The 15,736-nt window shown below is 31.4% G+C and overlaps 1 protein-coding gene across 1 annotated transcript in view; it reads left to right on the top strand.

The window, feature by feature from the left end:
• Nucleotides 1-9,388: 9,388 nt before the first annotated feature.
• Nucleotides 9,389-15,736, top strand: part of LOC142328844 (uncharacterized) — a 50,055-nt gene continuing 43,707 nt past the window's right edge. The window contains exon 1 of the mRNA XM_075372937.1: nt 9,389-9,571. The gene's annotated coding sequence lies outside the window, so the exon portion shown is untranslated. The remainder of the gene's footprint in view (nt 9,572-15,736) is intronic.

The following is a 15,736-nucleotide window of genomic DNA, read 5'->3' as shown; positions in this document are numbered from 1 at the left end:
TATTCATTTGTCAATTTAATTTAGGAAATACTGCTAAATTATTAATTATTTTTATTATGAAAAAAGATTTTAATAAAATATTTTTTTTTATTTTAAAAGCTGAAATTTAAGGCCCAGGCATGCGCCTGTGCAGAAATCTGCATCTGCTTCTTGAGATTACTTTCAACAAAAAAATTCTTTATATAAAGTAAAAAAGTAAGATAACTATATTCAGGATAATAATAATACTAACATTTTATTCAATGATTAAGTTTAAATTGAACAAAACCGTCATAAAAAAATGCAATAATTAATACCCAACAAAAATGCACAATAAGCAGACCAAAAACTGACATTAATTCATAAGGAAATTCTAAATTACCATGATGTTAATCATTCCACAAAACTCTGACAATAACTGAATCAATAGTAAAAAATTGAGAAAATTTGAAAAAATATTTAAAATTGAAATAGATAACATTTTCAAAATAACAATCATCACAGAAAAAGTACAAATTCACAAATTAAAACGTAAAAAATATTTTATAATTTGATCAGAGAAATTTAACATGAAAAATTACATTTGAAAATATTTAAAGTAACGAATATTCTTTGTAAAGCCAGTAAATAGTTGCATAAACCCTGTCCTGGCTTCATCCTTTAGATTTCTATTTCAAATATGCGTTTGGGTTTTAATTATTTATGACTATTATTTTTACTTAAAATTAATCAGTTAAAAAACAGAAATTGGTTAGTATTCCTTAGAGGTTCTGGCTGTATTTTACTGGGTGATAGAAGGCACTGAATGTAGCATTGTTAACCTCATAAAAATTAATAACCCATTGAATGATCCTCAAAAGGAAAAATTTTAATTTGATTTCTGCTTTTATATAAAATTTATTTAATGATAGAAGAAAACGAATAAATTATGAAAAAATGATAAATACCATTTTACTGGAACAATTGTAGTTATCAGTATCACTAAGATCTCATACACAGAAATATTTTGATCTAATTTGGCGCTTAATTAAAGCCAGTTTAGAAATATGAGTATTAAGCAAAATCTAAATGACAATTAATTTGGATATGGCTGTACCTCATTGTTGGGTCAGGGTCAACATTTAACAGAAATTTAACTTTTGCTTAATATTTTTTGTTAGTTTTGTAACTTTTAGTAATCCGTTTTTGAAGTTCATAGCAAAAACTATAAAAAAAATAAGCTAACTGTATCCTCACCCCTAAGTCACTTGTTGCAACTGTACACCTTGTGGATTGTGTCTGTTATATCTCATTGCATCGCAATTGTAATGTTTTATGATTTCTTAGGGCCATCTGATTATATTCAAATATTTGAGTTTTTTGTAGTACGTTTTGACTATTTGTACAATTTGGCATATAGGAGATAGTAATTTTATTGTTGTAATTTAGATTATTATTGTAATATTTCATTGTGTTTTTATTTCATTTTTAACACAGGTGTTTTCCATTTATACTGTGTTTTTATATTGCTGGGTTTTAGTTTTTAATTTTATTTTAACTGTTAATTTTTAATATTAATTTATTTACAATATAAATATAGTGTCCGATTGCTGATGACATGTTGTGCACCAAGGAAAAAAAGCTTAAGTCTAACCGACTTAAAATTTCAGTACTTACATAACTTAAAAATTACACAACAATTTTGTGTCAATTTCAATAATTTTTGCGATCTACTTTAAGAATTTCAGTCTTATCTCAGCACTTTATCGACTGAATTAACCTAATAAGTTAAATTTTATTTAATACTAGCTGCATGGGGTACCTGTGGCACGCCTTCGCAGCTAGGCCTTCCGGGATGGTTGCCCCGGTGAGCGGCGTCTTGGAATGGGATTATTAGCTGCCCCAAATTGATTACCTCTTGTGTAAAAATATTTTTTTTTTTTAATGATGAAAATTTATACAATGAAAGTTAAATTAGAAATTTAACTCTAGAAATTGATACTAACGAATCGAGATTTTACGCTACTGATCGGTACATTCCGGTGCCTACTTTTTGGTTATAATTCGTTATTTTATGAAGAAAAACAATCGCATAAATAAATAAAAAATATGTAAAACGTTTTTTGAAGCACCCCTTAAATTAAACGCACTAAAAAGTAAAAAATAATTTTAGGACGGTATCTCAGAATGAATTTGACACCAAGCTTTGATGGTGATATGTAAGATTATGTGAAAGTCATAACTTCAAATTAAACATTTAATGTTTTTGCCGATTTTTTCTTATGCGTGTTTGCACCCCACTCTTTAGGCCATTCCTCAACACGCATATGAAAAATTGGCAAAACATCAAATTTTTAATTTGAAGCTATGATGTTCACGTAATATTACATATCACCATCAAAGCTTGTCAAATTGATTCTGAGATACCGTCCTAAAATTATTTTTTACTTTTTAGTGCGTTTAATTTAAGAGTGATGTTTTGAAATTATTTTTTACGTATTTTTATTTTCTACTTTTTAGTACATTTAATATAAGAGTGGTTTTTAAAAAGTTTTTTTAATATATTTTTTATTTTCTACTTTTTACTTTACAGCTGCGCTAGGGCACAGGTTTGAGCGTATTTAATGAATGATCGGATCGTTACGTTATACGGTGGGTGACTGCAATCAAATCATAGGGCTATACGATTTAATCTCCAAAAAACCAATATCCGGTCGATCAAAAGTGTACCCGATACGTTAAACAATTAGCGCTCGACCTGCTGATACATACGCCGTTTGAATCGTGAAAATCGGTTGCCCAGATATTACAGTGGCACCCCATCGCATCCCTTCCCCAATTAATGAATGACGCCCGAGGGGAACTTGAAAATATTATCATCCGGCGGGTACCACTGGGAGCGGAGAGATTGTTGGGGGGGGGGGGGAGGTCAAAAAACTTTCAGAGCGCTAGGACCGACCGTTTTCGAGATATTTGCGATTTTCGTTCGAAAATTCGGATCTAGTTAAAAATGATATATATATATATATATCGAAGTTTTGGCAAATTTTCCCAAAACTTGTGTGTGTGTGTGTATATATATATATATCGAAGTGTATATATATATATATATATACAAGTTTTCTAAAATGGTGGGCTGGCTATATTTTTTCGGATTCTTCTTGTAAAATTAAACAAAAAGTATCCTTAGGAAAAATTGCAATTTCTCCTTCCTTCTTCCACTGTCCACCATTTTGTTATTTTATATAAAAATTTATATCTCAACTTCGGTTTCACGAATCACATTAATATTTGGTAAGCGTCTTGGTAATAAAGTTTTAATAAAATTAGCAAAAAATCAGGACTTAATTACTTTTGCAAATTACAAAATGGTGGCCATGCTTATTTTTCAATCAGTTATATTATCGTAAATATTAATTTCATAAAAATTTTGTTATTTGATAAAATATTAAGCCTTTTATTTTGAAAAAAATCACATTTTTTTTTAAATAGGTTAACAAATAGCCGAGTTATGGCAAAAAATTGATGTCATAATTTTGTGTCTGTTTCCATGTCCTCCACTTTACGTTCAATTCGATTAAATGTTTTTATTTATTGTTAATTCTAGTATTGTAAATTATTATCAGATTAAATAATAATTTTTTCACAGTAATAGACCTAATAATTAAAAAAAATAAAACAACTACCTGAGATAATCTTACGTTAATTATTGTATAACATAGGTGTACTTAAAACAGTAAACAATTATTAAAAGTTATCAGAGATATTCAAATTGTCCACCGTATGAAATTACACAATTCTCCAGCCTTTTTTTGAGAGATTGTCGTAACCGTTCAGAAATTTCGGGAGTATTCCTAATTTCTTGAAATTCATTTTGGATCCTTTGTTGAAGATCTTCAATGTTGAGTTGAATACACAATAATATGTTTCAAGTGGCCCCACAGGTAGAACTTAAGATGGTTTCTGTCGGGTGATCGAGCAGGCCCTCCGCGACCTATCCGTTTTTCATGGATAGTTTCACGCAGGAAATCTGATACCAACTGATTGAAATGTGCTGAAGCTCCATCGTGGTGAAACCACATATTTCCTCTTAATTGTAGAGGAATTTTTTGTCTTCCAAAAAAATGTGGAGAGAGAGAGAGTTGCTAAAATGGTAGGCTGGCTATATTTTTTCGAATTCTACTTGTAAAACTAAACAAAAATGATCCTTTTATATATATATAATAATAATATAACAAGTATACATCTGTCCACCACGAGACGTACTAAGGAATCGGTATTTTCCGCTAGTGATAGACATTCCGGTGCTAAGCTAAGGGGTCGCGCACACAGACGCACACAAATGCCTTTAGTAGGGTAGAATTTATTTATTTACATAGTAACAAAAGCCTTATGCTCTCTTTACAGTTATGTGATGAATAATAAATTAATTTTGTAGCGTGTGAAAAATTCCATGCCTGACTGGGATAAGAGACTTAACATTCTATTTAATAAAATATTCTATAAAAATAATATCTATGGAGCTATGAATGAATAAAAAATTAACTGGCTGCCATTTAAAAAATAAAATGTTCAAAATGACTTATTTTGTTTGGTACATAGATTTTTATTGGGTATAGTGTATACAAACCCACCGGGTTGGTCTGCTGGTGAACGCGCTTCCCAAATCAGCTGATTTGGAAGTCGAGAGTTCCAGCGTTCAAGTCCTAGTAAAGCCAGTTATTTTTACACGGATTTGAATACTAGATCGTGGATACCGGTGTTCTTTGGCGGTTGGGTTTCAATTAACCACACATCTCAGGAATGGTCAAACTGAGACTAAACAGGAAAAATAAAGAAAGGGTGTAGTGTATTCATTGCAACCAGACTCCCATGTGGAAGAGACCCGTCTTATGACGATCCCAGTTGTTACATTACCCCTCCTTTCTTAGGCTGGATGGGCTTTACCAGAGGTCATATTTTAAACCCTCTAATCCAGAGGTTCCCAAAATTATTTTTCTCATAGACCACTTTCAAAACTGCTGGTTCCGGTGGACCCCATTTCTACCGTATTTCCAGTCGACGGAAATGTGAAGATTAGATCTAACTATGAAAATTTGCGTTACGGCTGAGTTCCACGAACTAACAGCTTCCGAATAAAGTGAGAATTGATCGGTTAATTTTTGATTGACTGTGCTGTGAGTGGATGTCAAAAAAGTAAAGTTGGCCGATCAAAAAAAATGCTTCCATCCAACTTTACATTTTTGACATCTACTCACAGCACAAGAAAGCAACCAATTCTCACTTATTTTATTTAGAAAACTTCCCATTCAGAGTGGTAAAAAGCAAAAGAACAATAGTATATTTTTTTGTGTTGCATTTATTCAAATATGTAATCATTACACTATTAATTATTATTGTTATCATACTGCAATGTAATATAATAAAATTGTCGTAATATAATTAAAATTAAACATTAATAACGCAATGTAACTTCTACAATGATAATCACAAAATAGTTACAATTTTAATGGGAGGGATGTACTTGATGGATTGACAGCAAATTATCAATATTTGGCTTCAGTTTTGTTAGGAATAAGCGCAAATCTCCCCGTTCTGTGATATTGAATCTGCTCCTTTTTTTATAAAAGGTTTGTAACGACACTAAAACTTTTTTCGACAAGATATAACGAGGGAAACGCTATCAAAAGCTTTCTCGCAATTCCCCACAGTCCAGGATATTTTTCTGGTATTTCTGCCTGCAGCCAAAATGTTTGATACTCTCTTTTAAATTTCACCTTCAGCTCCTCATTAGTGCTAAGCTCGAGTAGTTCCTCTTGTAATGTCACATTCTCCACTTCCGTTTCATCAAATGGATTTATGATCCGTGGTGGTATTTCCATAGTAAGAATATCTTCAAATCTGACTTTGAAGTCATCATGCAGGGCGATTAAATGTTGAACGTATGTCTGAATATCCTCATCAAGGTATTCTACGTGTGACAAGTTTGAAAACTGGGAAAATACGCGCCGACTAATATTTTGCTTCATAAATTTCAATTTTCCAAGAAAAGCTGAAATTACACCCTTTGTTTTTATTAAATTGAGACTGTCCACTTGTAATTGTAAGTTAATGTCATTACATTTTTTGAACAAATCTGTCAAATACGCGATGTCAGCTTTCAAAGTGATCAGGTTTTCTTTTAAATCTGAATCTTTACCTTCCAGAAACTCTGATTCAAAAAGTGAGTAAAATCTTGTTAAACATGCAGCTTTCGACAACCAGCGTACTTCAGTATGTAAGAGCAATCGTTGGAAGTTTTCATCATTTTCATCGCACAATTGGGCAAATAAACGCGTATTCAATGCATTGCTTCTTATTTTGTTAACAGCATTAATTACAAGTTGAAGCGATTGGTGCAATCTATCACTCAGATTTTTCGCTAATAGGTGTTGTCGGTGGATGACACAGTGAATTGCAGTTACCTCTGGTATAATTCTTTTAAGATGGCTTATAAACCCAAGATATCGCCCGAGCATGGCAGGAGCTCCATCTGTTGCCACCGAATTGAAGTTTGTGAATGGAAATGATTTTTCGTTAAAAAATCACTCAGGACATTAAATATTGATTCACCTTTAGTGTCCGTCTCCAAAGTTTTCGCGAATAGTAGCTCTTCATGAATTTCTTCGTCCATAACAAATCGAACATATGCCAATAATAATGCTTCATTACCAGGTAAAGTTGACTCGTCCAGTTGAATAGAAAAATGAGTTGTTTGCAGATAATTACACAAGAAACTTTCAATATCAGAATTCATTTCATCAATACGTCTTTGTACAGTGTTGTTACTCGAAGGAATTCTTTTGAGTATGTCAAATGGAGATTTGTGCAGAACAGTTTTTAAAACTTCTTCAACAGCGGGTAAAATTATCTGTTCTCCAATGGTGTGCGGGTTTCCAGATTTCGCTATAAGTAATGAAATATTGTACGATGCCCGCAAGCCATCATCGTTACTTTCAGACGTTGAAGCGAACATACTGTGCACGGTAGGTCTCTTTTCATATTTTTCCTTCAATGTTTGAAAATATTTCAAATCTTTACCTATTTTATCAGGATGACACCTTCTTAGATGATCTTCGAGCTTCGATGGTTTCATAGAGTCATTGTTCAACATTTTGCTGCACAAAAGGCATATAGGCAATCGCTTGTCTGCCTTTGATGGAAGAAATCCAAATTTTAAATAATCAACACTGTACAGTCGACATTTCTTCTTAGATTCAGCCATGTTTCGTATCAGTTACCTACCGGTAAATAAAAAAAAAACTTCGTTTTAGTAATCTCAAGGCGGTCTTACTTAACAGGATATGACTATTTTAACAGAATAGGGTTAATTAATTATTGCAATGAAATAAAGTACTAGCGGCAAACTGATTCTAATTATTAAAAGAAATAAATCGGTAAGATCCATAATAAAGTTTTATGAAAATGGCTGAACCGATTTTAATGTGATGTAAAACATTTTTTCATTAATTATATTTCTGTAAATTCTATAGAAAATACTTTTAAATAACCAATATTTTGATATCACAACTCTGCGATTTTAATCATTTATTTATTACTTTGATGCACGTTACGAGTATGTAAAGATAGGTACAATTTATGAAAATATACAACGTGTTACAGAATAAGGGTTACAACCGGGAAATGGTATGTTCAGGATCAGTTTTTAAGTCGTTTCCAATAGTTTTTTATTATATATATGAAAAAAAATTTAGACCAAAAATTAATAAATCCTTAAACGGAAGAGATTTCTTTTAGGAATAAGCCTCGCCTTTTGTACCTACGTATTTTTTTGTAATTTGTGCATTTTTTGTTTACTGACGTGTACAATAAATTGTCAAATAAATAAATAAACAATAAATAAAATAAAAGTAAGTATAATAAAAAAGCAGGTAAGTACTTAATACTTTTTCCGACACTGGCAAACGCTAACATCTATTCACTTTACTTTTCTTTTCGAAATTCCGGAAACAAATGAGTAACGTTTATCCTCGGCAATCGTATTTATATTAGTGAAGAATCAAACAAGTTCATGCAAGATTGCTAGCACTCACACCACAAGTCGTATTTCGTCCCTTTGCACGTCTGAACAAGCGTTGCGGACGGCGGCGGCGGCGCTTTGCAAGTCTCGACACGTTCGTTGTACTGAGTATGGAATATGCAAGTTTTTACAAGTAACAGTCGCTGAGCTTCTCAAAACATTATCTGCCTAGATTGATACGCAAAGTCAAGCCAACATTTTAGTTCTTCACTATCGAAACCAGATGAATTTTCGTGGACCCCCGCTTACGAATTGTGAACCCCCATTTTTTTGTCACGCCAACGTAGACCTCCGTCGAGTCTCCCGTGGACCCCTGGGGGTCCATCTGGACCACTTTGGGAATCAATGTTCTAAACCGACAACACATTACAGTTATCAATTTGCCTCTGTCAGGATGCCGCCGATGCAAATGCCTCAGCAGACATTTCCATAAGTGTATTACATAACTTACTATCGCCTTCTTATGGCCTCTTCTAACCCCCAACTATCAAATTGACAGATTTGCGGAACCACCTTCATAAGGCACTTTACTTTCTGCTTATTTAGCAAAAAATGGAAAATTTTTCTGCTAAAGGCTTTTCGAACTAAAATTATTTACTTCGGTGCCATTAGACACTATACGTAAGAGGTAATCGGTTCCAAAACCCCTTAATAAGAAAATGTTCTGTTAAATTTAGTGGTATCATATTTGACAATTTAAAACCGTTATCATATGGTTTTAATGGTACTGAAATTATACAAGTTCAAATACAATATACAAGATACTTCAAATGGTATCAACAAGTATCTAACATCGGCAAATAATGCTCTAGATAAAATTATGAATAGCTTTAGTATGATATAATAGTTTTACATTCAAATGAAAATCAAGCAATTTAACAATGAATGGATACTTCATTTTTACTTGACTAGTTATGTCAACTAGTTTTTATACAACGAATCTTCTATTTATTTAATTTTAACAATTTTGTAAAAAACCATAAATTAGTTGCCTTGAAAATAAACAGAAAAATAATAATTATTAATATGATATTCATTATGGTAACATTTATTTAAAATGTTAAATTAAACTAACTTCATATTTTTCGTTGAATAAGTTAATTGTGGTTGAGTATTTAGACGAATTAAGCGCGTGTTCATGGGGACGTATGCTACAGAAATAATGATATTAATATTATCACAGTACAATATACTCACTATGTTCTTCTGGGCCTAACCATAAACAATTTTTTCAGTTACCTTGCTTTAATGAGGAGGAATAACGGTTCAAATACTTAAAAAATTCAGTAGCACAATGTGTTTTGACATATCAGAAGACGATATCTAAATGGCCGCTGTTTGCTGTAAAACAGCTGATGATAGTAGTAAACCGTGTGAACGTTGTTATTGAAGTTTCTTTGCTACTTCATACGTTTTATTTATATATTATTTTTATTTAGTATTAACAGTTTCAGCCTCTAGTGAAGAAGAAATTTCAATATTAAATTAATTGTTATTATATAATGTTTGAAGCATAAAAGTGGAAACTTTCTGGTAAAACCTTTTTTGTAATAGTTATGTGACTATAAAATACGCGTTTTATGTGATTTGGCTATGTGTTATTAAACTAGAGAAGCATCTGTTTGTGTATAAAAATTAAGTTCTACTGATTTATCTTTGCAATTTACACAGGGAGCGGGATTATCTAGTTAAAAATGTATAGTTATGTATTGATAATTCATGTTTCTTATTGAAAAATTAAGCAATATTTTCGTGAATGAATATTTTATCCTTAAAAATAGATAGAATTTTAACAAACTTCCAGTTATGAGAAGGAGTCTTTTCACATTAATCAACTTAAGAATGCTTTACACCTTTCCACTAACAAAATCTTGACTTAGAAAATGTTTAGTACTGCAGGTTTTAGGCAGAATATTATTTCTCTTTGTTTATTGATTTATTTGATTTAATTTACAGCAATAAATATTAGAATTGTTAATTCACATAAAAAATATGGACAAAACCAAGAAATAAAAAGATCAAATGACCCAAAATAAACATTCATTCAAAATATAATAATGCAAGGAAAATAATCTTAATGATATACTGTAGATAAGGGACATACAGCAGCTACTGAACATATTTTATAAAAATGTTTTGAAAACAGTTTTTTTCAATTTTGGCTTTAAATTTTAAGAATTGAATAATTAATTATTTAATATCTGATTTAGCTGTAATAGTAGTATTACAGCTGCCTGATAATTTATTACATTTTGTTTCCTTTGTAAATATGGAATTATTTTATTACAGTTGTTAAGTCCTTGGCATCATCTACTAAAATCATATATATATGTAAAGGAATATGTGTATTTGTTTAATGTCAATATTCAAGTTATTTTATAAAAATATTAACAGTTGGCTGCGAATTATAAATGTGAGGGAAGTTCATGATTTTTATTGGATAGGCCCAGGATCTTTATGGAGGATTCTGTTCTTTGCATCCAAAAAATGCCATTTGCGCAGGATGAAGTATTTACTCCAAAATTTCATAACTAAGCCATGCATACAGTCAGAATAAAATGTACCATTGACAGTTCTCAACATTTTGGTTAAGAAAGAATATTGTAGTTAATTAGTTTGATTTTGTGTTCCATTGGTAGTTTCAGTTCAACTTAATTTAAATCATTACACCTAAATTTTTTAACATTAGCCAAATTATTTTCTACCAAATTCAAATAACTAAAGATAAGCTCATACTGTTTCTTGTTTAACGAATTATTTTTCATTTCACTAGTGTTAAAAGGATTTTCATACTAATTTTTATTGAATTAAAAATTGAAGTATACTATACAATATCCAGAAACTCAACATCTGCATCAACAGGTTTGCTTAACAGGGCAATATTTGATAAAATATTAAGCCTTTTATTTTGAAAAAAATCACATTTTTTTTTAAATAGGTTAACAAATAGCCGAGTTATGGCAAAAAATTGATGTCATAATTTTGTGTCTGTTTCCATGTCCTCCACTTTACGTTCAATTCGATTAAATGTTTTTATTTATTGTTAATTCTAGTATTGTAAATTATTATCAGATTAAATAATAATTTTTTCACAGTAATAGACCTAATAATTAAAAAAAATAAAACAACTACCTGAGATAATCTTACGTTAATTATTGTATAACATAGGTGTACTTAAAACAGTAAACAATTATTAAAAGTTATCAGAGATATTCAAATTGTCCACCGTATGAAATTACACAATTCTCCAGCCTTTTTTTGAGAGATTGTCGTAACCGTTCAGAAATTTCGGGAGTATTCCTAATTTCTTGAAATTCATTTTGGATCCTTTGTTGAAGATCTTCAATGTTGAGTTGAATACACAATAATATGTTTCAAGTGGCCCCACAGGTAGAACTTAAGATGGTTTCTGTCGGGTGATCGAGCAGGCCCTCCGCGACCTATCCGTTTTTCATGGATAGTTTCACGCAGGAAATCTGATACCAACTGATTGAAATGTGCTGAAGCTCCATCGTGGTGAAACCACATATTTCCTCTTAATTGTAGAGGAATTTTTTGTCTTCCAAAAAAATGTGGAGAGAGAGAGAGTTGCTAAAATGGTAGGCTGGCTATATTTTTTCGAATTCTACTTGTAAAACTAAACAAAAATGATCCTTTTATATATATATAATAATAATATAACAAGTATACATCTGTCCACCACGAGACGTACTAAGGAATCGGTATTTTCCGCTAGTGATAGACATTCCGGTGCTAAGCTAAGGGGTCGCGCACACAGACGCACACAAATGCCTTTAGTAGGGTAGAATTTATTTATTTACATAGTAACAAAAGCCTTATGCTCTCTTTACAGTTATGTGATGAATAATAAATTAATTTTGTAGCGTGTGAAAAATTCCATGCCTGACTGGGATAAGAGACTTAACATTCTATTTAATAAAATATTCTATAAAAATAATATCTATGGAGCTATGAATGAATAAAAAATTAACTGGCTGCCATTTAAAAAATAAAATGTTCAAAATGACTTATTTTGTTTGGTACATAGATTTTTATTGGGTATAGTGTATACAAACCCACCGGGTTGGTCTGCTGGTGAACGCGCTTCCCAAATCAGCTGATTTGGAAGTCGAGAGTTCCAGCGTTCAAGTCCTAGTAAAGCCAGTTATTTTTACACGGATTTGAATACTAGATCGTGGATACCGGTGTTCTTTGGCGGTTGGGTTTCAATTAACCACACATCTCAGGAATGGTCAAACTGAGACTAAACAGGAAAAATAAAGAAAGGGTGTAGTGTATTCATTGCAACCAGACTCCCATGTGGAAGAGACCCGTCTTATGACGATCCCAGTTGTTACATTACCCCTCCTTTCTTAGGCTGGATGGGCTTTACCAGAGGTCATATTTTAAACCCTCTAATCCAGAGGTTCCCAAAATTATTTTTCTCATAGACCACTTTCAAAACTGCTGGTTCCGGTGGACCCCATTTCTACCGTATTTCCAGTCGACGGAAATGTGAAGATTAGATCTAACTATGAAAATTTGCGTTACGGCTGAGTTCCACGAACTAACAGCTTCCGAATAAAGTGAGAATTGATCGGTTAATTTTTGATTGACTGTGCTGTGAGTGGATGTCAAAAAAGTAAAGTTGGCCGATCAAAAAAAATGCTTCCATCCAACTTTACATTTTTGACATCTACTCACAGCACAAGAAAGCAACCAATTCTCACTTATTTTATTTAGAAAACTTCCCATTCAGAGTGGTAAAAAGCAAAAGAACAATAGTATATTTTTTTGTGTTGCATTTATTCAAATATGTAATCATTACACTATTAATTATTATTGTTATCATACTGCAATGTAATATAATAAAATTGTCGTAATATAATTAAAATTAAACATTAATAACGTAATGTAACTTCTACAATGATAATCACAAAATAGTTACAATTTTAATGGGAGGGATGTACTTGATGGATTGACAGCAAATTATCAATATTTGGCTTCAGTTTTGTTAGGAATAAGCGCAAATCTCCCCGTTCTGTGATATTGAATCTGCTCCTTTTTTTATAAAAGGTTTGTAACGACACTAAAACTTTTTTCGACAAGATATAACGAGGGAAACGCTATCAAAAGCTTTCTCGCAATTCCCCACAGTCCAGGATATTTTTCTGGTATTTCTGCCTGCAGCCAAAATGTTTGATACTCTCTTTTAAATTTCACCTTCAGCTCCTCATTAGTGCTAAGCTCGAGTAGTTCCTCTTGTAATGTCACATTCTCCACTTCCGTTTCATCAAATGGATTTATGATCCGTGGTGGTATTTCCATAGTCAGAATATCTTCAAATCTGACTTTGAAGTCATCATGCAAGGCGATTAAATGTTGAACGTATGTCTGAATATCCTCATCAAGGTATTCTACGTGTGACAAGTTTGAAAACTGGGAAAATACGCGCCGACTAATATTTTGCTTCATAAATTTCAATTTTCCAAGAAAAGCTGAAATTACACCCTTTGTTTTTATTAAATTGAGACTGTCCACTTGTAATTGTAAGTTAATGTCATTACATTTTTTGAACAAATCTGTCAAATACGCGATGTCAGCTTTCAAAGTGATCAGGTTTTCTTTTAAATCTGAATCTTTACCTTCCAGAAACTCTGATTCAAAAAGTGAGTAAAATCTTGTTAAACATGCAGCTTTCGACAACCAGCGTACTTCAGTATGTAAGAGCAATCGTTGGAAGTTTTCATCATTTTCATCGCACAATTGGGCAAATAAACGCGTATTCAATGCATTGCTTCTTATTTTGTTAACAGCATTAATTACAAGTTGAAGCGATTGGTGCAATCTATCACTCAGATTTTTCGCTAATAGGTGTTGTCGGTGGATGACACAGTGAATTGCAGTTACCTCTGGTATAATTCTTTTAAGATGGCTTATAAACCCAAGATATCGCCCGAGCATGGCAGGAGCTCCATCTGTTGCCACCGAATTGAAGTTTGTGAATGGAAATGATTTTTCGTTAAAAAATCACTCAGGACATTAAATATTGATTCACCTTTAGTGTCCGTCTCCAAAGTTTTCGCGAATAGTAGCTCTTCATGAATTTCTTCGTCCATAACAAATCGAACATATGCCAATAATAATGCTTCATTACCAGGTAAAGTTGACTCGTCCAGTTGAATAGAAAAATGAGTTGTTTGCAGATAATTACACAAGAAACTTTCAATATCAGAATTCATTTCATCAATACGTCTTTGTACAGTGTTGTTACTCGAAGGAATTCTTTTGAGTATGTCAAATGGAGATTTGTGCAGAACAGTTTTTAAAACTTCTTCAACAGCGGGTAAAATTATCTGTTCTCCAATGGTGTGCGGGTTTCCAGATTTCGCTATAAGTAATGAAATATTGTACGATGCCCGCAAGCCATCATCGTTACTTGACTGATTTTGTGTTCCATTGGTAGTTTCAGTTCAACTTAATTTAAATCATTACACCTAAATTTTTTAACATTAGCCAAATTATTTTCTACCAAATTCAAATAACTAAAGATAAGCTCATACTGTTTCTTGTTTAACGAATTATTTTTCATTTCACTAGTGTTAAAAGGATTTTCATACTAATTTTTATTGAATTAAAAATTGAAGTATACTATACAATATCCAGAAACTCAACATCTGCATCAACAGGTTTGCCCTGTTAAGACTCTAATCTTCTTTGTGCAAATATAGCATAAAGAAAAAGAAGAAAATTGTTCCTTAACTCTGTATAAATAAGTGTTTAATTAAACATTAAAATTAAGTAAAATTATTGGTTTACTATTTACATAAGCATTTTTTATCTTGCTGTCATCAAAAAGTTAAAAAAAAAAACAAAAATCACTCCTTGGGATTTTATAAATCCCAAATATTATCAGGTCCAAAATCGAGTCTCGTAGATAAAATTTTATGGTATTTTTTTGATATCTTACAAAATTTTGTAAAACCCAAATAACATTAATAAATAATGTGTAGCTGAATATATTCTCTAGCAAAGGCCATTGTCTATACAGTAATATGTTCAAGCATGCATTCATGTTTTTTTGATCCTAGATTTAACAATACATTTTTTTACATATGTAATTAAAATTTTTTTAAACAAATTCTGATTTGCATTAACTACGATCATTAGCCATAAATAAGTGTCACATGCATGCAACAAAATCATTCCTAATTGTCTTAATAAATGTATAATGTTACAGATGCTGACAAATTGTATATTTTAAACAAATTTTCAATGATTGCTTTAGTCACTTAAACCAAAAACTTAAAAGTATCTAAGTATCATTTGTAATCTAAGTGTGCCTTCAGATACAGATTTCAATTTAGCTAATATTAATACTAATATTAATCTGTCAATTAAGTGCCATATTAATGACAAAAACAATTACTGCTTATTCAGTTATATGATTAGTTAATCATTGATAATGCCATACAAAAATTTATTAATGCTGATTATATAAATGTTTTTATTTAATCATTTGCTTTGTAATATAAAATAATTTAGTAATAATATGAACATTGCACCAGATCCTTAATGACAATATCTTTTAAATGTAATTCAGTTGTATTGTTCTTAACACCAAATATGATTATAAAGTAATTTTAGATTTATTACTCATTTTATTCCTTTATTGTGTTCTTCCTTTGTGAAAAACAC

Source organism: Lycorma delicatula, chromosome 8 (genome assembly GCF_047948215.1).
Source record: "Lycorma delicatula isolate Av1 chromosome 8, ASM4794821v1, whole genome shotgun sequence".
Lineage (NCBI taxonomy): Eukaryota > Metazoa > Arthropoda > Insecta > Hemiptera > Fulgoridae > Lycorma > Lycorma delicatula.
Note: the sequence above shows the minus strand (reverse complement) of the source record. Positions and strands in the feature narration are given on the sequence as shown.